This window comes from Saccopteryx bilineata, chromosome 4 (assembly GCF_036850765.1).
Source record: "Saccopteryx bilineata isolate mSacBil1 chromosome 4, mSacBil1_pri_phased_curated, whole genome shotgun sequence".
NCBI classification, from domain to species: Eukaryota; Metazoa; Chordata; class Mammalia; order Chiroptera; family Emballonuridae; genus Saccopteryx; species Saccopteryx bilineata.
In genome coordinates, this window is record NC_089493.1 from 31143912 (window position 1) to 31164691 (window position 20780).

Genomic DNA, 20780 nt, shown 5'->3' on the forward strand with positions numbered 1-20780 from the left:
GTGGGCCACAGGACCTACCCAACTGGAGGACCTGGAATTCACGGCAAGGGGGCACATCCTGCTGTTTGAGCAGGTCTCGCAGGAACCGCCAGGATGCCCGCTTCGCCGCCCAGACCCGCAGAAGCAGTGTGTCCGGCGATCTTGATCTGAGAGGTCCTCTAGGACTCTGACACGTGTCGGTTCCCACCCCGCTGCCTCCGAGATTCCCTGGTTCATCGTGGGAGGGCCACCTCTCTTGCTAACTTTCTCTAAGTTCCCACTGATGAACTGTCTTAGAAGTTCCTACTTCAACGTCCTCAAATCTTCAGAGAGTGGGTCCCGGGGGTAGGGACACGGACGCCCGTCCCTGCAGCAGGGCGAAGCCCCCCGTCCTCCTCTTGCTCCCCACAGCCCCCACCTGGCAAGACTACAGGGAGAGCTTAAGGGTCAGCGCCAGCGCCAGGGGGCCAAGGGGCTGCCTTGTGTGTGAGGATCATCTCAGGGCTGTGCTGTTTATAGGCAGGAATGAATTCTGCTTCACCAGGAGAATGGTGCCCTTCCTGCAGATGCATAACCCGCGCCACCAGCCCACGTGAAGCTGAGACCCTGGAGGGTGCCGGCAGGAGCCGGGTGAGGGCTGCAGTGGAAGGGTGAGGCTGAACATGACCTCCTGGCCATTCCTGCCTTTGCCCCTGGTCACTGTGGGGCTCTGACCAGAACCTAACCCCACAGGACAGCCCGAGGCACCTGCACAGAGGACGCTGGGCGACCTCGAAGCCACCGTATCTAGGAAGCACTCAATCCGGGTGCCCCATTCCGAAAGCGTACCCCTATAAGGGCCTGTTCTAGCGTCCAGGCCGACGGCCCAGAAGAGCTCCCACCTGTGGACCCACCGCTATCTGAAGCTCCGGCCCGGCCCTTGCTCTCTGGGGCTTCCATAGGCTAAAGAACGTCCCCCCACCGCCACCCTGCCCAGCGGCAAGCTGCTCCCCCATCTCAGAGGGCCAGCAGTCACCCCGCCCTCCCTCTGGGGCTGCCCTCGACCCAGGACCAGGGGTAGGAGCTCACTGCAGGGCACACGGCTTCCTGGAACTTCCCTGACATCCCCAGCCTGTCACAGGAAAGGCCTCCTCCCTTCCCCTGTGTGTCCAGCAGGGCCTGGTGGCCTGAGGAGAAACAGCTTTACTTCAATTTGCTGTGGGGCCGAGTGGATTCTCTGTCCAGCTTTATCAGCCACCACAGCGATGAGACTGGTCTGGCTGATGGCCACGCCGTGGACATGGAACGTGGCCGTGTACCTATCGAGGGCCTCATCCAGGGAGCTGGAACAGAGGGAAGGGCTGGGACAGAGGGAAGGGCTGGGACAGAGGGAAGGGCTGGGATGTCTCCCCCCAGACAGACCCGTCAGCACTGACCCCGAGATGCCTTGCTCTGACCACGGGGGTCAGGGGTGACTCACACCAATGTGATAATCTACGAGGCCGCTTGGAGCTTCAGGTCCATGAAGGCGAAGTATTTGGCCAAGAAAGGCTTCTTGTGTGAGTCCAGCACACGGGTGTATGCTGTGACTGTCTTCCCGATCTCCACCTGTGACACAGGACAGACATGCAGGGTGGCCCTGACTGACCACGTCCACCGCCTGCAGCCACCTACGATCTTCTGAGAGACCTCACCACCCTCAAATCTGCAGACCTGCCAGACTGAGGACAGGCCCCCTGGGCTGACCCCTGGGCTGTCAGCTAATCAACAGGTAAACATCAGTTGGGCACCTGCTGTGTACGGGGCCCTGGACGTGCTTAGCTGCATAAGTCACACTCCCCACTCCTGTGAACAACTTAGTGAAACCGACGAGGCAGCCGGTGGACAGCAGAGCTTGTCAGTGGACGATGACTGTCCAGGTCACGCCTGGCAGTGTACAACACCACAGCAAGAACCTTAGGACACAGGAGTCAGGAATGCTTAGTGAAGAAGCCAGTCTGGTCTGGAAACACCCAGAGCAGACAAGACCACAGGAGGAACATTCGCGGCGGTGTTGAAGAACACGGGCTTTCTAAGTCATCTGAGCGGCTCAGATACTCCCGCCCCTTTTCATGACTGACCCTCCTCAGCACTCTGGAAAAGAGAAATGGACAGAAATCCCCTGGAAGCCCGCTGCAGTGCCTGCAGGTTTCTGAGGTGTACACGTTTCCTGTCTATCCTGATGGAAAGCCTCTAGATCCACGATGGCGAACCTGTGACACACGTGTCAGCACTGACACACGTAGCCATTTTCTATGACACGCGGATGCATACCAGAGAAGTATGGGGCCGCATGCCGAGAAGGACGATTCATCCTTGGCTCCTGCACGGCCAGGTGCAGGAGCCGAGGATAAAACATTTGCTGTAGTGTAGACACTCTGTGCTGGAGGTCTGTAGGCCAAAGCAACAGAACTCTGGCACAAAGTGTCTAGTTCTGGGACTTCCGGTTAGGCTGTTTTTCTCGAAGTGACACACTACCCAAGTTATGCTTGGTTTTTTGGTGAATTTTGACACACCAAGCTCAACAGATTGCCAATCACTACTCCAGATCAACCATCACAAAAGACTAGACATCAGTGAGCTTTGTACATTTGCCACTGAAACGCCTGAGACCCCGAATCCTACAGATGGGGAAGGGAGATTCACGTCCAGCACGTTGCCTATCTGGCTGGTCAGTAACCTGCACCGGCTGGAGCCCAGGACGCCCTGGTCAGGGCTGGTGGGGGCCAGGTCCCAGGGGGCTCCCAGCCCCCACTGCCTGATGTCACTCGGGCTGAAGCAGTGTGACCTCAGAGGGGGAGGCGCAGAAACCAAGGGAAAAAGCAAAGAACACGAGAGAAACACCCCCCTTGGGACAGCACTGTCCTGGTTTCCTGCGAAATCAGCAGAGAGGGGCCGCGTCTGGCAGCGGGCACTGACCTTGTCCACCACCCGGACGTACAGCTCCTCAATGTCCAACAGGTGCATGTTGGCCTTGATGGCGCGGGGGGGGGGGGGGGGGGGGACGGCCAGAAACAGGTCGTGGATCATGACGTTCACTTTGTCCGGGAGCGAAAGGTATACCTCCAGGGAGGGGCCCAGTTACAGCCGCTCACAGGGGGTCTTGCCCCGTGGGGCGCCATCGCCCAGAGACCTCTGCATTGAGGTGGGGGGGGGCTGGAAGTCGAGAACGAGGAAAAGCCTCCTCTGTGCGGCCCTGCCCACCCCTCGTCGTGAGCCCCCACTGGCTTGACTGTGAAATATGTCCACGTGGGATGAGCCTGGGGCACTGACATCGGGTACATTTCAGAGGAGAAAACGGAAGCTGCTCCAAGGGGGGGGAGTGCGCGGTGGCCTCTGGGCCCGCAGCTCTCAGAGGCAGCAGGAGGAGGCACAGAATGAGGTGGGAGCTGTTTGCCCCGCCCCCCACGCCCGAGCGACCTGCCTGCAGCTCCAGCCACAGAAAGCCACCTGTCAGGCCTGGGGGTGAAAGGGCACAAGGGCAGCTGCTCCTCACGCCCAGGGCTCAGCCTGAGCGCCCGGCACCACGGAGCCTGGGAGCAGACTGCACTGGCCCCCGTGGTCTCCGGCGCCCACTCCCCGAGTCGTGGCCACATCTGCGCAGCCCAGTGGGCAGAGAGAGCGACCCCGTGCGACATTCGGAGGGAAGGAGTACATCCGAGCCGTGTTTTCCAGGCTCTCAGCTCTGCTCACAGCAGTGCAGGTGCTGCCTGGGACGCATCTGCGTCCACCCTCCCCTCCAGGCTGCCGTCTCCCCCACGGCCTCTGGACGGAGCCCAGCTCTGGGCACAGGGCACCCCAACGACCCTGTCCTGACAGAGGGGGTGCTCGGGTAACACCCCCCAAAGACACACTTCAGCCCATGGCTCAGTTTTGCCTTTAGCTCTATGAAGTCTTGGGAGCATTTGATTGGAGCCGACACCACGCTAACCTGGTCCGAGAAGCCGGCCGAGGACGGGTCCAGGAGCACAGGGTCTCCGGCTTCACCAGGGACAACGTCCCCGGCTTGTCACATTTCCCCAGAGGGGACTCACAGAACGACAGGAGAGAGAAAGAAAAGCTTTCTTGGAGAATGTCATGCACATATCTGGTGTGACCCTGCCGGAAGGTCACTGCAGGGAGAGCTGGCCCGTTCTTCCCTGTGTGAATGTCACCTGTGCCAGCTGCCGAGACCCTCCGGGGGACGCTCTTTCCTTTTCATTTTCTTCTCTTCTCCAGAAGAGCCACTGTGCGCATTTCAGACAAAGAATAATCAAGTGGGAATCGGTTCCTCTCTCGCTTGATTTCCCGGAGGTGGGACGCTGAGCTGCCCTGCGCAGGGGACAGTGGAGGGTGGTGCCATGCAGCCACCACAGAGAGGCCTCCGTGTGGCCTGGCAGCCCGCTGGCGTGCACGCACCAACGTGAGCTGCGCTTCCCAGAAACAGCTCTTGGGGACGTGAGAGGCCTTGCCAGGATGCGGGTGGCAGTGGGACCCACCCCAGTTGTGCACACTTTTCACACCACCTGCTTCTCCAGGTGCTGTGACCCCTGCTCCTGATTGACAGGTAGAAGAACGTGGGCTTGGGAGGGGGGTGCCCAGGATGAAGTCTCATTTCTCAGGCTAATCCGAAACCGAGGGGAAAGTCCTGGAGTCTTTACAGAGATGATAAACGTTATTGCTCGGCAGGACGGGGAGAGGACTCAGAGGCAGCCTGGCTCTGTGACGTCCACCTGCGCCCCCAGGCCCCGAGGTTCCCCCACACGGTCTCAGCTCCTTGCTTTCTAGCACTGGGGCCAACAGCTCCTGTTCCTACAGCACGCCCATCAATGCCACACTGTGGCCAGGCAGTGCTGTGCAGTGTCGGGGTCCATGCCCCCAGACAGACTCCCTCAAGACCTGTGGGGGTGACCAAGGTCACACGAGCATCCCAGGCTCCGAGAAGGTCCTGGCTTGGACGCCCAATGGAACTCCATCCAAGGACTCCGGCCAGCTCTGCACTTGACACAGAGCCAGGGCTAGGAGTGGACACCTCTACCCACAGGCAACTCTCAGGGAAAAAGCAGGACACGCTGAGTCCAAGCCCTGCAGCTACTCCGACCTCACCTGAGCACACCACTTGGGTGTAAGGTGTCACCATGAGGGGTTATGTGTCTCAGACCGAGAGATGGAGGACCCCTCGTAGCTCTGTAAACTGCGCCCCCACCTGCTGTGCTCACACGGCGTCCTCAGTGCTGCATCCATGTGCCGGGACCAGACCACATGGTCCCCGTTTGCTGAGAGGCTGTGTCAATGAAGGTGCAAAGTGCTCCGCCCACCGGGGGTCCCTGTCCGGCTCCTGCAACCTGTGGGGTCCACTCGAGGACTTACTTTGGAATGTGAAGGATTGTGGAGAAGAAAGAAAACCTAGGTTTAAGTCAGGTAGTCACTCCAGTGTGCAAGCCACCAAAAATGGCAGGAAGGCCCCTCGCATAGAGTTTTGGGGGCAGTGGGAGCAGAGAGAGGGCTGGGCGGGCAGGGCGGATGTTGCAGCGGCGCTGGCGTGAGCCCCGTCGCCCCTTCCACAGGTGCTCGGATGCCGAGACACCAGGAACAGCGCTGGCTTCCCTGAGGTGTGTCGACAGGGAACGAAAGAATCGTTTTCTGTGACTAACTGAAGAACGCTGAAGGCTTTCTCATCCCTGTGACAAAGGGAGGGGAGGATGTGAACAGCTGGACCATGCCAGCCATGTGCAGTGTCCTTCAGACACAGCCACCGAGAGCAGCTGCCCGGGCCTGTCCCAGGCTGTCAGCGTGGCATGGGCACCCCCTGCAGGCCGCAGAGCAGGCAGAGCAAACCGAGCCTGACCACACCTCAAGGGGCAAGTCTCTGCTCAGGCCCCAGCAAGGGGGCACAGAGAACCTAGAGGCCGAGGTGTCCCCAGAACACCTTGGGCAAAGGCAGCCCCCGTGGGGTAGGCTGGTACCCCCATGCGCAAGACACATCCTATGTTCGTGCCTGCAACGAGCACTGTGCCCCACTCATGAGAGACACAACATGTGAGCACAGGCCAACCCACAGCCCGGAGAGGGACCTGCTGGAGCTCCTCTGGGACCGTCGGCACAATGGGGATGACACTAGCTGCCGTGACTCAGAGAATCCCAGGACCTGCTGCTGAGAGACGTGGCATGGGGTGACCCTAGGGCTGTGGCACTGAGCGGGGCCCACGGTCTTCTGGGGAGACTTCTCTCTGATGCTGGAACCCCCCACCCTGTCTCTCAGACCAGTGTCCCTGCTTCTGTACGAATGCCCCCGGAGGCCGGAGCTCGCCCCAGCAGGGCATGGAGGCTCAGATGCCTGGAGGTGCTTGGCTGCACAGGAAAGGCCTCTCTCCAGCCCCAGGTTCCCCCTGGAGTTTATGCAAACACGAGCCCCGAGGCCAATGTGAGCAGAACTGTCCCCAGCATTGCTGGCACTGGACACATTTTCCCCAACACGAAATGTCTTCTTGGGAACAGAGCACTCTTATAACCTTCAGAAGAGCAAAACAGGCGTATGGCAAGCCGCTGGAGTTAGTTACAGGTTGAGGTCTTCACTCTCCTGTGCAGCACCCGACCGGGAGCGCTCACCCTGCGGCAGCACCGGCAGCCTGGAGAGTTACTCCTTTGTTCCAGCAACGAACTTGCCAGGGAAGCGTGGGGCAAGCTCCACTGCTAATCTGACCGAACACTGAAACATCGCTTACGTGTGACAGTTGACACTGGTTCATTGTACAAATCAATTCTTCACAAACACTTCCAGATATTAGGAGAGAGAGCACGTCTAAGTCACCCCACGAGGCTGCTCTTAGCCTTCTACCGAAACCAGACGAAGACGCCACACACACACACACACACACACACACACACACACACACACACACACCCCAGACCAGGATCACACGAGCGTGAACGGGCACCCCGCCACCCGATCCTAGGAAACCGCATTCAGTTACAGGTAGAAGGAAGTCGACATCATGGTTGAGTACCCGCAGCCCTCGGAAGCAAGGCGGTTTGACATCGGACAGCCCGTTCACACAAGACAGCCTAGCAACAGTGTGAAAAACAAAAAACCCCACGGGCATCTCCGGGGATACAGGCCAGCATCCCACAGAACCCAGCATTTCTACCTCTGTGTGTGTGTGTGTGTGTGTGTGTGTGCGTGCACAAGCACAGGGAGCTGACAAATGCAGGGAACTAGTTTCTCTCTGAACTAATGAAAATACTCCAACGTTAACGGTGGTGACAGCTGTACATATGTGCAATGACACTACAAACCACTGAACTGTGTACTTAAGTGAGTGAGCTACACGCTATGGAAATGACACCTCGCTAGAGCTGTGACAAGAGCCACCAGCGACAGCGAGCCCAGGTGCACGGCGGCCGTCCCTGCAACATGGTTCGTGCTCCGGTTCACCACAGTCCCGACACGGACACTCCCTAAAGCTCAGCGTCAGGTGACACAGCACAGCGCTGTCCCACACGTCCCTCCCAGCCTGCTCCGTGCTCTCTGCCCCACTCCTGTGCCGCCTCTGAGGCCACGAACTGTGCGAGGTGGATGTGAACGGAGAGAGAGCCCTGCAGAGCATGAGGTGATGTACGCTGACTGCTGACCTGGCCACACCTGCTGTGTCACCACGGGCAGGCCACCCGCCGCACTCCCGAGAGGAGGTTTGGAGACTACGTCTCTGGGAAGGTGATTCTGACTCCAGCCCTCCTGGGAATCGGGAAGTTTGTTCTGTGCTGTTGCCAGACAGCAAGGTCTCACCTACGTGGACAAGGCAATGCCTCAAGCTGGCATGGACATCAGAACGGTCAGGGTGAGGCCCTCACCGGCCCTCCCTCGCCACACTGTCTGCATTACGCCCACTACACACCAAACACTGAGTTGACCTGGCCTCTTCCACATCCAGAAAAAGTCTCATCTGGTGCGGGGACCACGGGAGACCTTTACACATGCCTGACTAACCATACCGGTAGTTTGTGGAGACGAAATAAGCCAATCACAAAGGTGGCAGGCAAGCGACCAAGCCGCACAATAGTGAGTCAGAGAGTGGAAAGACCTCACCAAGCGCAGCGGATGTGACTGAGCTCCAGCCTCTGGAGTGACCCATCGTGGGGCTCAGGACACTGGGGCACTGGGGCAGTGAGGGCAGAGCGGGATCACTCCCCCCGCCTTGCCACCAGCACACCCTAGGATATACCGGCAGCTTCACACGGGCTGTGTGGAGGTGGGACTGCTGGTAGCTGGTCACAGTGGCGGAGATGACTGTGACTCCCAACACCTCATGAACGGGAACAGCCTGCAGGCCTGCGGCCAGGAAGAGGGACCCATGTCGTTACTCTGCCCATCGCCACCCAGGAGACAGCCCCTCCCTTCTGATCCGCAGGCTGAAGTCTCCCGTGGTCCTGAGCACACACAGCCCAGCTGGCTGAACTTGTGCAGCCACAGTCAGCAGGCCCCGAGCGCAGCTCAGGAAGCAGCTCAGACAAGCTGGACATGACGGCTCACTTGGGCTGCGGGTATACAAAGGGCTCGGCTCAGAGCGCACGGCCCCAGGGCCAGGCGGGTCAGCTGCACACCGGGAGGCTGGAGGTCACCCACGCTGAGCCCCGGACCCATCTCCCAGCTCTGAAACAGAACATCCCAGGGTTCACAGGGAGCAGTGAGCTCAGGAGGCCCCCTGCGCTTCTGTCCTAGACAAAGGGAGGCTGGACAGCAGCTCCCAGCAGCCACTCACACTCGCCGAGACACCCCTGGTCACCCTCCTGTCCTGGGCTGTGGGCTCACCACACAGCCCACTGTGCAACTTCTTCTGGCCACACTCGTTCTCCCGGGACACCAGCTGCATGGGCAGGTCAGGCTCGATGCTGGCCAGCGACGTCCTGGTGGACACTCAGGGAGCTGAAGTTGTTGAATCTGCGACCCTGCTGGTCATAGGCGACCGGGTCCAGGAGGGGGTTGCGGTGGCTGGAGACCGGGACCTGCAAGAAGCCGAGGTCAGGTGCTGCGGCTGTGTCCATCCACGCTGAGCACCGTGTTCACAGAGAACCCTGAGGACCCCATGGGCACAACCACTGCTGAACACATGGTCATCTAGATCTGCTGGTCACAGGAACGCCAATTCCAACCCCAGACAGGTCCCTAAGCCACTTAAGCTGCAAAGGTCTCTGCTCCTTAAACAGCCCAGGGATGTGGGAGCCGTCAGCCCCACAGGGAGGGGACAGCTGACCTGGTGGCTGAGCAGCACACCCACTGGGTTCAATTCCAACCCTGCGGTCCGCCCCTCACCCCTACCACCCGCCCCCTGCGCCCGCTCTGCCCCTGAGAACCTCGTGGAGTTAGCCCCTCTGTCCCCCCAGACGCTGGCCCTGCCCCCTCCCTCCCTGGCCTCATGGCATGGGGCAGGTGTGATGAGCCAAGAAGCAGGGACCCTGAGCACCAAGACCTCTGGACTTGAACCCTAGTTCTGCTCTTTCCACCCAGGCAGGCGGCCGACCACTGGATCCTCAGTTTCAACATCCGTGAATTGGGCAAACCCACCTCCCAGGACTCCATGTCCAGTCGTCCAGTCTCTGAGTGTCTCACAGGTACAAGGCTGGTGGGCGGGCGGGCTGCAGCCCCAAGGGGACCAGCCCAGTGGCTTCCCCTTACACCCGTCAGTCGCCCCCATGGGACCTGTTTCCTCTCCCCACATTCCTGTTTCACACAGTCCCAGCATCCCCCATGGAGGACACGGCAGCTGCTCACCAGTCCTCACGGCCCCTCTCTGACCACACACACACTGCCCACCGGCAACATGCCCCCGACTCTAACATCCTCAAGTCACAGGAAAAGGATTTTTACAAACTGTCGAGTGCCATGCACAGAGGGGCAGCTGAGTCAGGGCGGAGGCTCAACGTTAACTTGGCAGCTGGGACCTCTGGGCCTCGTCACCCCTCCAGGACTGGGGCCTCAGACAGAAGCAGCCCCCCACCCCGTGCCGGGCTGGCCAGTGCAGAGAGCGAGGGGCAGAGTGCTGAGCCATCACAGTCACCGAGCAGTGCCCACTCACCACCTGCTTGTTCTGCTGCAGCAGGGGGCACAGCAGGCCCAGCTGGGGGCTGGCGTAGACGGGCGTCAGGGTGATCCTGGAGGGAGGGGCACACATGAACTTCACCACAGTGGGCTCCAGCGCAGAGAAGGGGGTTGGTGAGGCTGGACTTGTTCTCCACCATGAGGGCAATGACCTGGTGGGGCAGAAGGAGCCGTCTGACACCCCCACATTTGAAGCCTTACTCCATGGTATGGGGGACCCCGCCCCTGGGGACCGAGTCTGCTTTTTGTATAACAGGATGATGATGACATCCACCTCACAGGTAGACGGGGCCCCTGGTGCCCTCCTCGGCCCAGGCAAGGGGTTGGTCAGCAGTACCATGTGGCCCCCCAGTTCCCTGGGAACACCTCATGGTCATGTGAGCAAATTCCCAAGTTTGTGGGGTTTAAATGAAGAGTTCACACACTGCCTGAGACCTGGGGGTGGGCCAAAAACAGGAGCGCCCCCCCCCCAGTGTCACACACTTTCTGAGGGAGGAGAGGTCTGGTCCAGAAGCCCCTCACCCTTCCTGACTTTGAGGCAGGACAACAGAGTTTCCATGCTGGCCTGTGGGGTTTGCCTCCAGCCTGACACCCCAAGGATGTGACACCTAGATCAGTGCAGTGGGGGGGAGGGTGCTGGAGGGTCCAACTCCGACAGCCGAGCTGGGGGGCCAGGGACAGAAGACCAAGCCGAGGCAGGGTTAAGAAACCTCCCTAACGTAATTCTTGACTACGTTTGTTCTTGCCATGATATTTATTATTGTGGTGTTCTTCTTTCTTAAACAAAGCCAGTGGGAAGTAGACCTTCCACTGTGCGTGCTGACTGGTCACACCCAAGTAACCTTAGTGTGGTGACTTCACAGGGTGCACATGTACGTGTGTGTGTGTGTGTGTGTGTGTGTGTGTGTGTGTGTGTGTTCATCAACTGATAGTCCCAGCCCTGGCTAGCAGCTCAGTGGATAGAGCATCAGCCTGGTGTATGGATGTCCTGGGTTTGATTCCTAATCAGGGCACACAGGAGAAGCAACCATCTGCTTCTCCACCCCTCCCTCTCCCCCTTCTCTCTCTGTTCTTCTCTCTCATCCAGTGACTTGATAGGTTTGAGCATCAGCCTTAGGCACTAAAAATAGCTCAACTGATTCAAGCATCAGCCCCAAACCAGATGGGGATTGTCAGGTAGATTTCGGTTGGGGTGCACGTGGCAGTCTCACTATCTTCCCTCCTCTCACTTAAAAAAAAAAATAAAAACAGGCCCTGGCCGGTTGGCTCAGTGGTAGAGCTTCAGCCTGGCGTGCAGGAGTCCTGGGTTCGATTCCCGGCCAGGGCACACAGGAGAAGCGCCCATCTGCCTTTCCGCCCCTCCCCCTCTCCTTCCTCTCTGTCTCTCTCTTCCCCTCCCGCAGCCAAGGCTCCATTGGAGCAAAGTAGGCCCGGGTGCTGAGGATGGCTCCATGGCCTCTGCCTCAGGTGCTAGAATGGCTCTGGTTGCAACAGAGCAATGCCCCGGATGGGCAGAGCATTGCTCCCTGGTGGGCATGCCGGGTGGATCCCGGTTGGGCACATGTGGGAGTCTGTCTGACTGCCTCCTCGTTTCCAACTTCAGAAAAATAAAAACCAAAAAACAAAGAAACATGGTCTCTATACTATTAAACACAAAAAGACAGGCTCACTTCCCCAGAGAAACGGCTTTCCCTTCCTGGACCACTCACCCCTGCTTCTGTCTCCAGGTCTCGGGTGCCCTGAGAACACAGGGCCCAGCCCGATCCCGAGACAGGGACGCGGGCACAGGCTCATGTGCACGCTGCCCCTCCACCAGGCGGCTCAAGCCCAGAGGGGGTTCGGGTCACAGACACATTTAGTTCACTCTGACAAGTCTCTTAAGGAAAAAAAAACACCTAAGAAATGGGACAACAGCAAACTAAATGTCTTTGCACAGCAAAACAAAAAGACAGACAAAACAAAAACCAAAATGGAGAGATAACACACTGAATAGGAGGACACATTCATCAATGATACATCTGATATGGGGTTACAATCCTAAGTATATTTTATAAAAATACAAAACTCATCAACTTAACACCAAGCCCCCCCAAATCCTATTAAAAAATGGGCAAAGGTCCGGAATAGATGTGTCTCCAAAGAGGATATGTAGATGGCCAGTAGACATATGCAAAAGCTCAACATCACAAATCATCAGAATGAATGCAAACTAAAACCACCTTGAGGTACCACCTCACACCTGACAGAAAAGCAATCCTCAATAACGTCAACAAACAACAGTGCTGGTGAGGATGTGGAGGAAAAGAAACCTTCATGCCCTGTTGGTGAGCACGCAGATTGGTGCAGCCACCATGGAAGACAGTATGAAGGGTACCCCAAAACTAAAGATGAAATGCCTTACGACCCAGTGATTCCAATTCTGGGTAATATCTGAAGAAACCCAAATAGTATTTCAAAAGAAACTCTGCACCCCTATATTTAATGCAGTTATTTAAAATAGGCAGTACAGGAAGCAAACCAAGTAAACCATGTGACAGCCAGAGGGAAAGGGAGATGAGGAGGAGGTGGGGGGGGCAGCGTGGGGAGAATGAAGCTGAGAGAGAACTTGCGTGGGGCGGTGGGGCAGTGGGCACACGATGCGGTGTGCAGATGATGTTTTCTTGAGTTTCACAGCAGAACCTCTACTCCAATACATTCAATTAAAGAATAAATTAAAACATTTTAAGATGGACAAATATACGGTGACGGGAAATAATTTGACATGAGGTGATGAGTACACAACATAATCAACAGTTCAAATGCCAAAGAAAAGTTGACCTGAAACCTACATACTCTTAAGTGATCAAGGTCATCTCATTAAATTTAATTTTGTAAATAAAAATATTTTAAAAACCTGAAAAAAAATTTTAGGGTGGTACATGTATGCTTTGAAATATTACTCACCCCACCACACCCCCACCAGAAAATGAGATCTTACCATTTCTGACATATTCAATGGACAAAGAGGTTATTGTGCTTAGTGAAATAAGTCAGAGAAAGACAATTTATGATTTCACTTTTGTTTGGAATTTGAAGGGAAATATCTACAAACAAACAAAACAGAATCAGACCGATTGTTGTCATAAGACAGTGGGAGTTCAGGGGACTGGATTTAAATGATGAGGGGATTGAGAAGTACAGACTCATGGTTATAAAACAGTCCCAGGGATGTAAAGTAAATCACAGGAAATACAGTCAGTAATGTAGTAATAACTATGTGTGTTGCCAGGGGTATACTGGAAGTACCTGATGGACACTTTGTAAATCATACGATGGTCTAACTACTGTGCCTACACCTGAAATTAACAGAAAACCATATGAAAGTGGACTGAACACAGAAGACCTTGGTTTGCTAGCCCTATAGGGCAACAGATGTGCAGAGGGCGGGGCTTCCTGGAGTCTCTCCATAGGTCTCTGCTTATGATGTCACAAAGACTGAGGGCGGAGCCAGAGCCCAACAGTTGGATCCTGATCTCAATCTTTTCGATTCTGACAATGAAAAAGTATTCAGGTTATACCTCTCCAGATGAACCGCTTTCTCCTTCCATTTGCCATCCCTCTACCTCCTTACCTTCTGCTGCCAAAAAGTTCCCTTACCTTTTCCATTCCCCTTCCTCCTCACCTACTGCCCCCCAAAAGGCCCCTTCCCCTTCTTACCCAACTCCCTCCTCACCTACTGCTCCCAGCAAACCTCCTGCCCCTTCCACTTTCCAGCACCCTTCCCCACTAAACGGTGTTCAGTATGCTATCCGCTCCAGCAGACCCCCTCTCCCTTCCTCTTCCCATGACCCTTTCGCCAAAATCCGTGCCCAGTTTGATATCCTCCCCAACAAACCCCGTCTCCCTTCCACTTTCCATGCTCCTTCCTTTTCAGCTACTGGCTCCAAATAACCCCCTTCCCCTTCCACTTCCCATCCCCCTCCCTCCGCAACTACTGCCCCCAGCCAACCAACTCCCCCTTCCATTTCCCATCCCCCTCTGTAAAGCCAGTAGCCACAGCCACCATCACAGCCGCCTGGCCCATGCAGGTTCGCATTGGATTCGGGCATGTGGTTATGAAACAACGGAGTCAAGAACAGGTGGGCCATTAGCTTTATTCCTAGCTTGTACCCGGTGGGCAAGAAATACACACAGTGTGGAAACACTTCCCTTTCCATTCAGTGCTCACAAAGCCACTGACTTATTCGAGTTTCCTAGGGTCAAAGGTTTCTAGCTCACCAGCCTTATTCACCTCTGTTCCCCATCTCCTCCTCTCTGCACAAACTCTGCACAAACTGGCTTCTCCTTCAACACTCTGCCATCTTGGCTGCTTCTCCTCTCTTCCACGTGGCCTTTCTTTGCTCTCTCCCAGCATGGGCTCCTCTACCCCATTTTATAGTGTAGAAATCAAAACCTTTAATACAATATACAAACAAGGAAGTCTCTGATACAAAGTCACTTATCTGAGGCATAATGGAATTCCTCATGAGAGTGTACCACTCCACATCATGCAACAGTCAAGGGTGTGGGGAAAAGCTTAGTCTTAAAACTAAGCCTTAGGCTATAAGGACCCTGCCTGCTTACAGCCTGTCACCCACACACAATGCAAACTATAAGCAAGCAAACATATATATCAATTTGCAAACTTATTTTACCAACCCCCTCTCTCCTCACCTGCTGCCCCCAGCAAACCAGGCAGCAATGACTATCTGTGACAAATACACTCCCAGAGCCAGCAGCTCAGCTCTAAGGGCCCTTTGTAGGACTCACGTAGAGAAGCAAACTTTGTTATAAAGTGAAAAATTTAACCTGCCTGTAAAGCCAGTAGCCACGGCCACCAACACAGCCGCCTGGCCCATGCAGGTTCTCATTGGATTCGGACAGATGGTAATGAAACAATGGAGCCAAGAACTGGTGGGCCATCATCTTTAATCCTAGCTTGCACCCAGCAAGCAAGAAATACACACACTGGGCTTCAAAACCCATTCATTCAGTGCTCACAAAGCTACTGACTTATCCAAGTTTCCTAGAATCAAAGTTTCTAGCTCACCAGACTTATTCACCTCTGTTCCTCATCTCCTTCCTTCTCCCTGCACAAACTTTGCACAAACTGGGCTTCTCACTCAACACTCCGCCATCTTGGCTGCTTCTCCTGGCCTCCACATGGCCTTTCTCTGCTCTGCTCTCTAATGCTAATCTCAGGAACCAAGAGAGCAAGCTCCCATTCTGCCCCCATTTTATAGTGTAGAAATCAAAACCTTTAATCCAATATACAAATAAGGAAGTCTCTGATACAAAGTCACTTATCTGAGGCATAATGGGATTCCTCATGAGAGTGCACCACCCTACATCAAAAAGGGTGGGAAAGGTCCTAAAACTAAGCCCCAGGTTATAAGGATCCTGCCTGCCCACAGCTCACCCCCAACACACATTAATATAATTACACCCATCCCAAGCAAGAAGGGCAATTAATATTATCACCTGGGCAACAGGCTTCCATGTGGGCAGCGCCATCTTTAACAAAGTGAACATAATATATTTTATCTGCCCAGCACTGCCTCTTCATGATTATTTATTCAAGATTATTTTTTCTTGAATTTGCTTCTGTTATCTACATCCCTGCCTTTCCCCAGCAAGATAAAATGATTTCCAATATGCTAGCACTTGTTGCAGTCTCCTTCTCATTATTTCCTGATGTTGGAGGTGATCTAAGAAGTGTCTGTGCAGTGCAATGTAAAATGACTAGTAACTGTGTAATTCAGGACTCTTCAAACTGTCTTGGTATAAATTACCCAGAACACTGCATTTATATAGACCAGACGTTAAATTTCTCTCCTCCAGCACAACACAAAACAACACAGCACAAAAAACACTTCACTTTAAAATTTTAACTTTGCTTCAGTCATATTCTTGTATCCCTGAATCCACAATCACTACAGCTCTAGCATTCACAGTACTGTAAATTCACTGCTGGTGACTTATAGATTGAATGGGATCACCTTTACTACATTGCTATTAGGTTTAAATGAAGCTGGAGAACTGTTCATTTAAAAAATAATGCCAGAATTGTGCCAAAGAGAAAAAAATCTACCAAGACACTTTTTGGGCAGATAAAATATATTATGCTCACTTTTTTTTTTTGTATATTTCTGAAGCTGGAAACAGGGAGAGACAGACAGACTCCCTCATGCGCCCGACCGGGATCCACCCGGCACACCCACCAGGGGGCGACGCTCTGCCCACCAGGGGCGATGCTCTGCCCCTCTGGGGTGTCGCTCTGTCGCGACCAGAGCCACTCTAGCGCCTGGGGCAGAGGCCAAGGAGCCATCCCCAGTGCCTGGGCCATCTTTGCTCATATGGAGCTTCGCTGCAGGAGGGGAAGAGAAAGACAGAGAGGAAGGAGAGGGGGAGGGTGGAGAAGCAGATGGGTGCTTCTCCTGTGTGCCCTGGCTGGGAATCAAACCCGGGACTTCTGCACACCAGGCCAACGCTCTACCACTGAGCCAACCGGCCAGGGCTATGCTCACTTTTTTAAAGATGGCGCTGCCCACATAGAAGCCCGTCGCCCAGGTGATATTAATGTGTGTTGGGGGTGGGCTGTGGGCAGGCAGGATCCTTGTAGCTCGAGGCTTGGTTTTAGGACTAAGCCTTTCCCACCTTTTTTGATGTGGGGTGGTGCAATCCCATCATGCCTCAGATAAGTGACTTTGTGTTAGAGACTTCCCTATTTTGTATATTGGACTAAAGGTTTTGATTTCTACACTATAAAATGGGGGAAGAACGAAAGCATGCTCTCTTGGTTCCTGAGATTAATATTAGAGGAGAGAGCAGAGAGGAGAGCAGAGAGGAGAGTAGAGAAAGGCCACACGGAAGAGGCCAGGAGAAGCAGCCAAGATGGCAGAGTGTTGAGTGAGAAGCCAGTTTGTGCAGAGTTTGTGCAGAGTGAAGGAGATGGGGAACAGAGGTGAATAAGTCTGGTGAGCTAGAAACCTTTGATTCTAGAATGTTGTGGACCGTTAATGGCAAAAAGCCATTATAGATTCGAGGCTTAGCAAAAGGCTAAGTTCTCCCCCCTCCATCTCCATATTTGGCTTTGATGCTGAGTATTTGCACCCACTCCACTTGCTTCCTTGGGTTGCAGGAAGCAATATACATACCCTTCCTCTGACTCTTTGTTTGTTTCAGATGTTTATAAATTTCACTAATCTATCCTGTTTTTGCCTTGGGAGAGTTCCTGTCTTAGCCTTTGATGTGCAACTTTGTATCAGGGTCCTTGATTTGCATAGGTCCATATAATAAAGGGAACTGGGGCTATGAGGCACTCAGATACTGCCAGGCAGTTTGAGGAGTCCTCCCGGTCCCATCGGTTTTGTTCTGACAAAGTGTGTTTCCTTAATTCCGCACCGTTATTTGGAGCTGTGCTGGTCCGCAGCACTAGAAAACTCAGATAAGTCAGTAGCTTTGTGAGCACTGAATGTGAATGGGTTTTGGAGCCCAGTGTGTGTTTTTACTTGCCTGCCGGGTGCAAGCTAGAATTAAAGATGATGGCCCACCAGTTTTTGGCTCTGTTGTTTCTTTGCCGACTGTCCGAATCCAATGCAAACCTGCATGGGCCAGGCTGCTGTGATGGTGGCCCTGGCTACTGGCTTTACATTTGGCATAGTCTGTGGCAGGATTCGGAGATCAGTATGGAGCTGCCACCTTTGATGTGCATGGTAGAGGACTGGCTGCTGTTATGGTTCCCCATGGCTGTCCTTTTGGGGGCTGTAGGCTGGCTGACTTTTACAGCCATGCGTGAGGAAACTGAGAGCTCTGTGGAAGAGGCTGCCCGGGACCTGCAAACCGAGCAGTGGAAGGAGCTGGAGCAAACGTGGGAGAAACAGATGCTGACCCTGGAGCTGGATGAAGCGCTGGAGAAGGAGGTCAACCAGGTTTGCGAGATTCGCCTGGAAATGGAGCAGCTGCTGGAGGAGGATTCACAGGTTCGTGAGTTGCAGATTGCCCTGGACGTTGTGGAGAGCCAGCAGCGGCGGGAGGCTGGGGCTGAGGCCAGAGCTGGAGCTGCAAGGTCTGTGGAGCAGAAGGCGGCAGCAGCCCGGGACTAGAGCCCGACAGTGGCCCAGGACTCCAGCCCGGCAGCGGGAGCTGGTGTTTTCAGTTCCTCTTTGGAGAATGAGGAGAATCGGGCTGGAGTGGTGATCCGCAGTCTCCAGAAGGTGAGAGCCCAGCAGCAAGGAATACTTAGTATGTTCCTGGTAGGTCTGCGATTTTGGGACATAGGGCTGGACGCCATCAAGCTTTCTGGAGCAGAGATGGAAATGCTGACACAAAGGTAACTGTGTCAAGTGATGGATATGTTAATTAACTTAAACTAAGCATACTATACTTCAGTGTCATTCTGTAATAATCTTGTAAGACTCAAGACAGTAGACCATCAAAGCCAAAGTCAAGCCCCATTTCTTACCAACTGGATAGCCAGGAGCAAATCACTAGTTTTTTGGTCTCAGTTTTTTCATGTATCAAATAATGGGATAATAACAATATCTATAACCCAGGATTACAGTAAAGATCAAATTAAATACTCTTTTTTTTTTTTTTTTATTTACAGAGAGAGAGAAAGAGAGAGAGACAGACAGGAACAGAGAGAGATGAGAGGCATCAATCATTAGTTTTTCATTGCGACACCTTAGTTGTTCATTGATTGTTTTCTCATATGTGCCTTGACCGTGGGCCTTCAGCAGACCGAGTAACCCCTTGCTCGAGCTAGTGACCTTGGGTCCAAGCTGGTGAGCTTTTTGCTCAAGCCAGATGATCCCACACTCAAGCTGGCGACCTCAGGGTCTCGAACGTGGGTCCTCCGCATTTCAATCCGATGCTCTGTCCACTGCGCCACCACCTGGTCAGGCAAATGAAATACTCTTAAGCATTTAGCATTATGGTTAGATTATAGTAAGTGATCAGTAGATAGTAACTATTAATTTCACTATTTTTATTACTGTTATTATGATACAATTATGGGTCTACCACCATTCATCTAGACTCTCCATGAAAACAATGGATAATAATTCCCATCTAAAAGCCACTCGCTAAAAATATTTTGTCAAAGTGCATTGCTGTTCATGGCAGATGACATGTGTCGCCATGGCCACAGGTAAAGCAATAGTTCCAATTAAAGAACACAAATTAACTTAAGAGATGAAAATATAAGGAACAAGTTCCCCCCACAGAAATAAATTCTCCCTTATAATTGTTTTGTTAAGCCAGAAAAGTCTGACTAGTGCTATTGTGTTAAAACCCAATATTTTTGCGGAGGACCCGGGTTCGATTCCCGGCCAGGGCACACAGGAGAAGCACCCATTTGCTTCTCCACCCCTCCGCCGTGCTTTCCTCTCTGTCTCTCTCTTCCCCTCCCGCAGCCAAGGCTCCATTGGAGCAAAGATGGCCCGGGCGCTGGGGATGGCTATGTGGCCTCTGCCTCAGGCGCTAGAGTGGCTCTGGTCGCAATATGGCGACGCCCAGGATGGGCAGAGCATCGCCCCCTGGTGGGCAGAGCGTCGCCCCATGGTGGGCCTGCCGGGTGGATCCCGGTCGGGCGCATGCGGGAGTCTGTCTGACTGTCTCTCCCTGTTTCCAACTTCAGAAAAATGGAAAAACAAACAAACAAAAAAAAAAACACCAATATTTTTGTTTAATTCTCTTCAGTTGTAAAGACAATAGCTCTTTAAAGTAAATAGTCCATTTTTCATAACAAGCAATGTAAATCAATGTAAACACTAAGGAAGTGCTTTTATATGAAAAGCTCCAACAAGTAATAGAAAAGACATTATTTTATACAATAATGAGGAAAGGACATGAATGAGAAATTTGCTTAAGAAGAAACATAGGTAAGAAATACACATAAGATAAATGTTAATCTTTCTTTACAATTTATAAAGGTTTTTTGGAAGCCATGGCCCGTTGGCTCAGTGGTAGAGCATCAGACCCACGTATGGATATCTTGGGTTCAATTTCTGGTTGGGAACATAGCCCTGTTTTATACCACCTAAGAAATATGATTTGTCATATATATCAACCTGGCAATACAGATCAAAAGCCTTAAACTGCATTTCTTATTTCAATTCTAGAAATTTGTCATAAGGGAAGAAACACTAATATGCATAAAGTTATCAGGAGAAAAATAAATAAATAAAGCAAGCAAACCTGAACCAGTGGTGGCGCAGTGGATAGAGCATCAGACTGGGATGCAGAGCACCCAGGTTTGAAACCCTGAGGTCTCAGGCTTGAGCGCGGGCTCATACAGCTTAAGCAGAGGCTCACGAACTTGAGCAAGGGATCACTGACTTGAGGATGGGAACACAGACATGACCCCATGGTTGTTGGCTTGAGCCCAAGGTCGCTGGCTTGATCCCAAGGTTGCTGGATTGAGCAAGGGGTCACTCGATCTGCGGTGCCCCCCCATCAAGGCATATATGAGAAAGCAATCAATGAACAACTAAGGAGCCACAATGAAGAATTGATGCTTCTCGTCTCTCTCCCTTCCTGTCTGTACCTATCTGTTCCTCTGACTCTCTCTCTGTCTCTGTCCAAAAAAAAAAGAAAGAAAGAAAGAAAAGAAAAGAAGAAAGTTGAAGTGATTGTGTAGCGCTTGGTAGGTGAGGCATTCCATGACTCACCCTGGAAAAAAGGCCTA

At 53.4% G+C, this 20780-nt stretch overlaps 1 pseudogene; it reads right to left on the reverse strand.

The window, feature by feature from the left end:
* The window catches only part of LOC136335403 (nuclear pore membrane glycoprotein 210-like), a 31225-nt pseudogene that overhangs the window by 9286 nt on the left and 1159 nt on the right, over positions 1–20780 (reverse strand).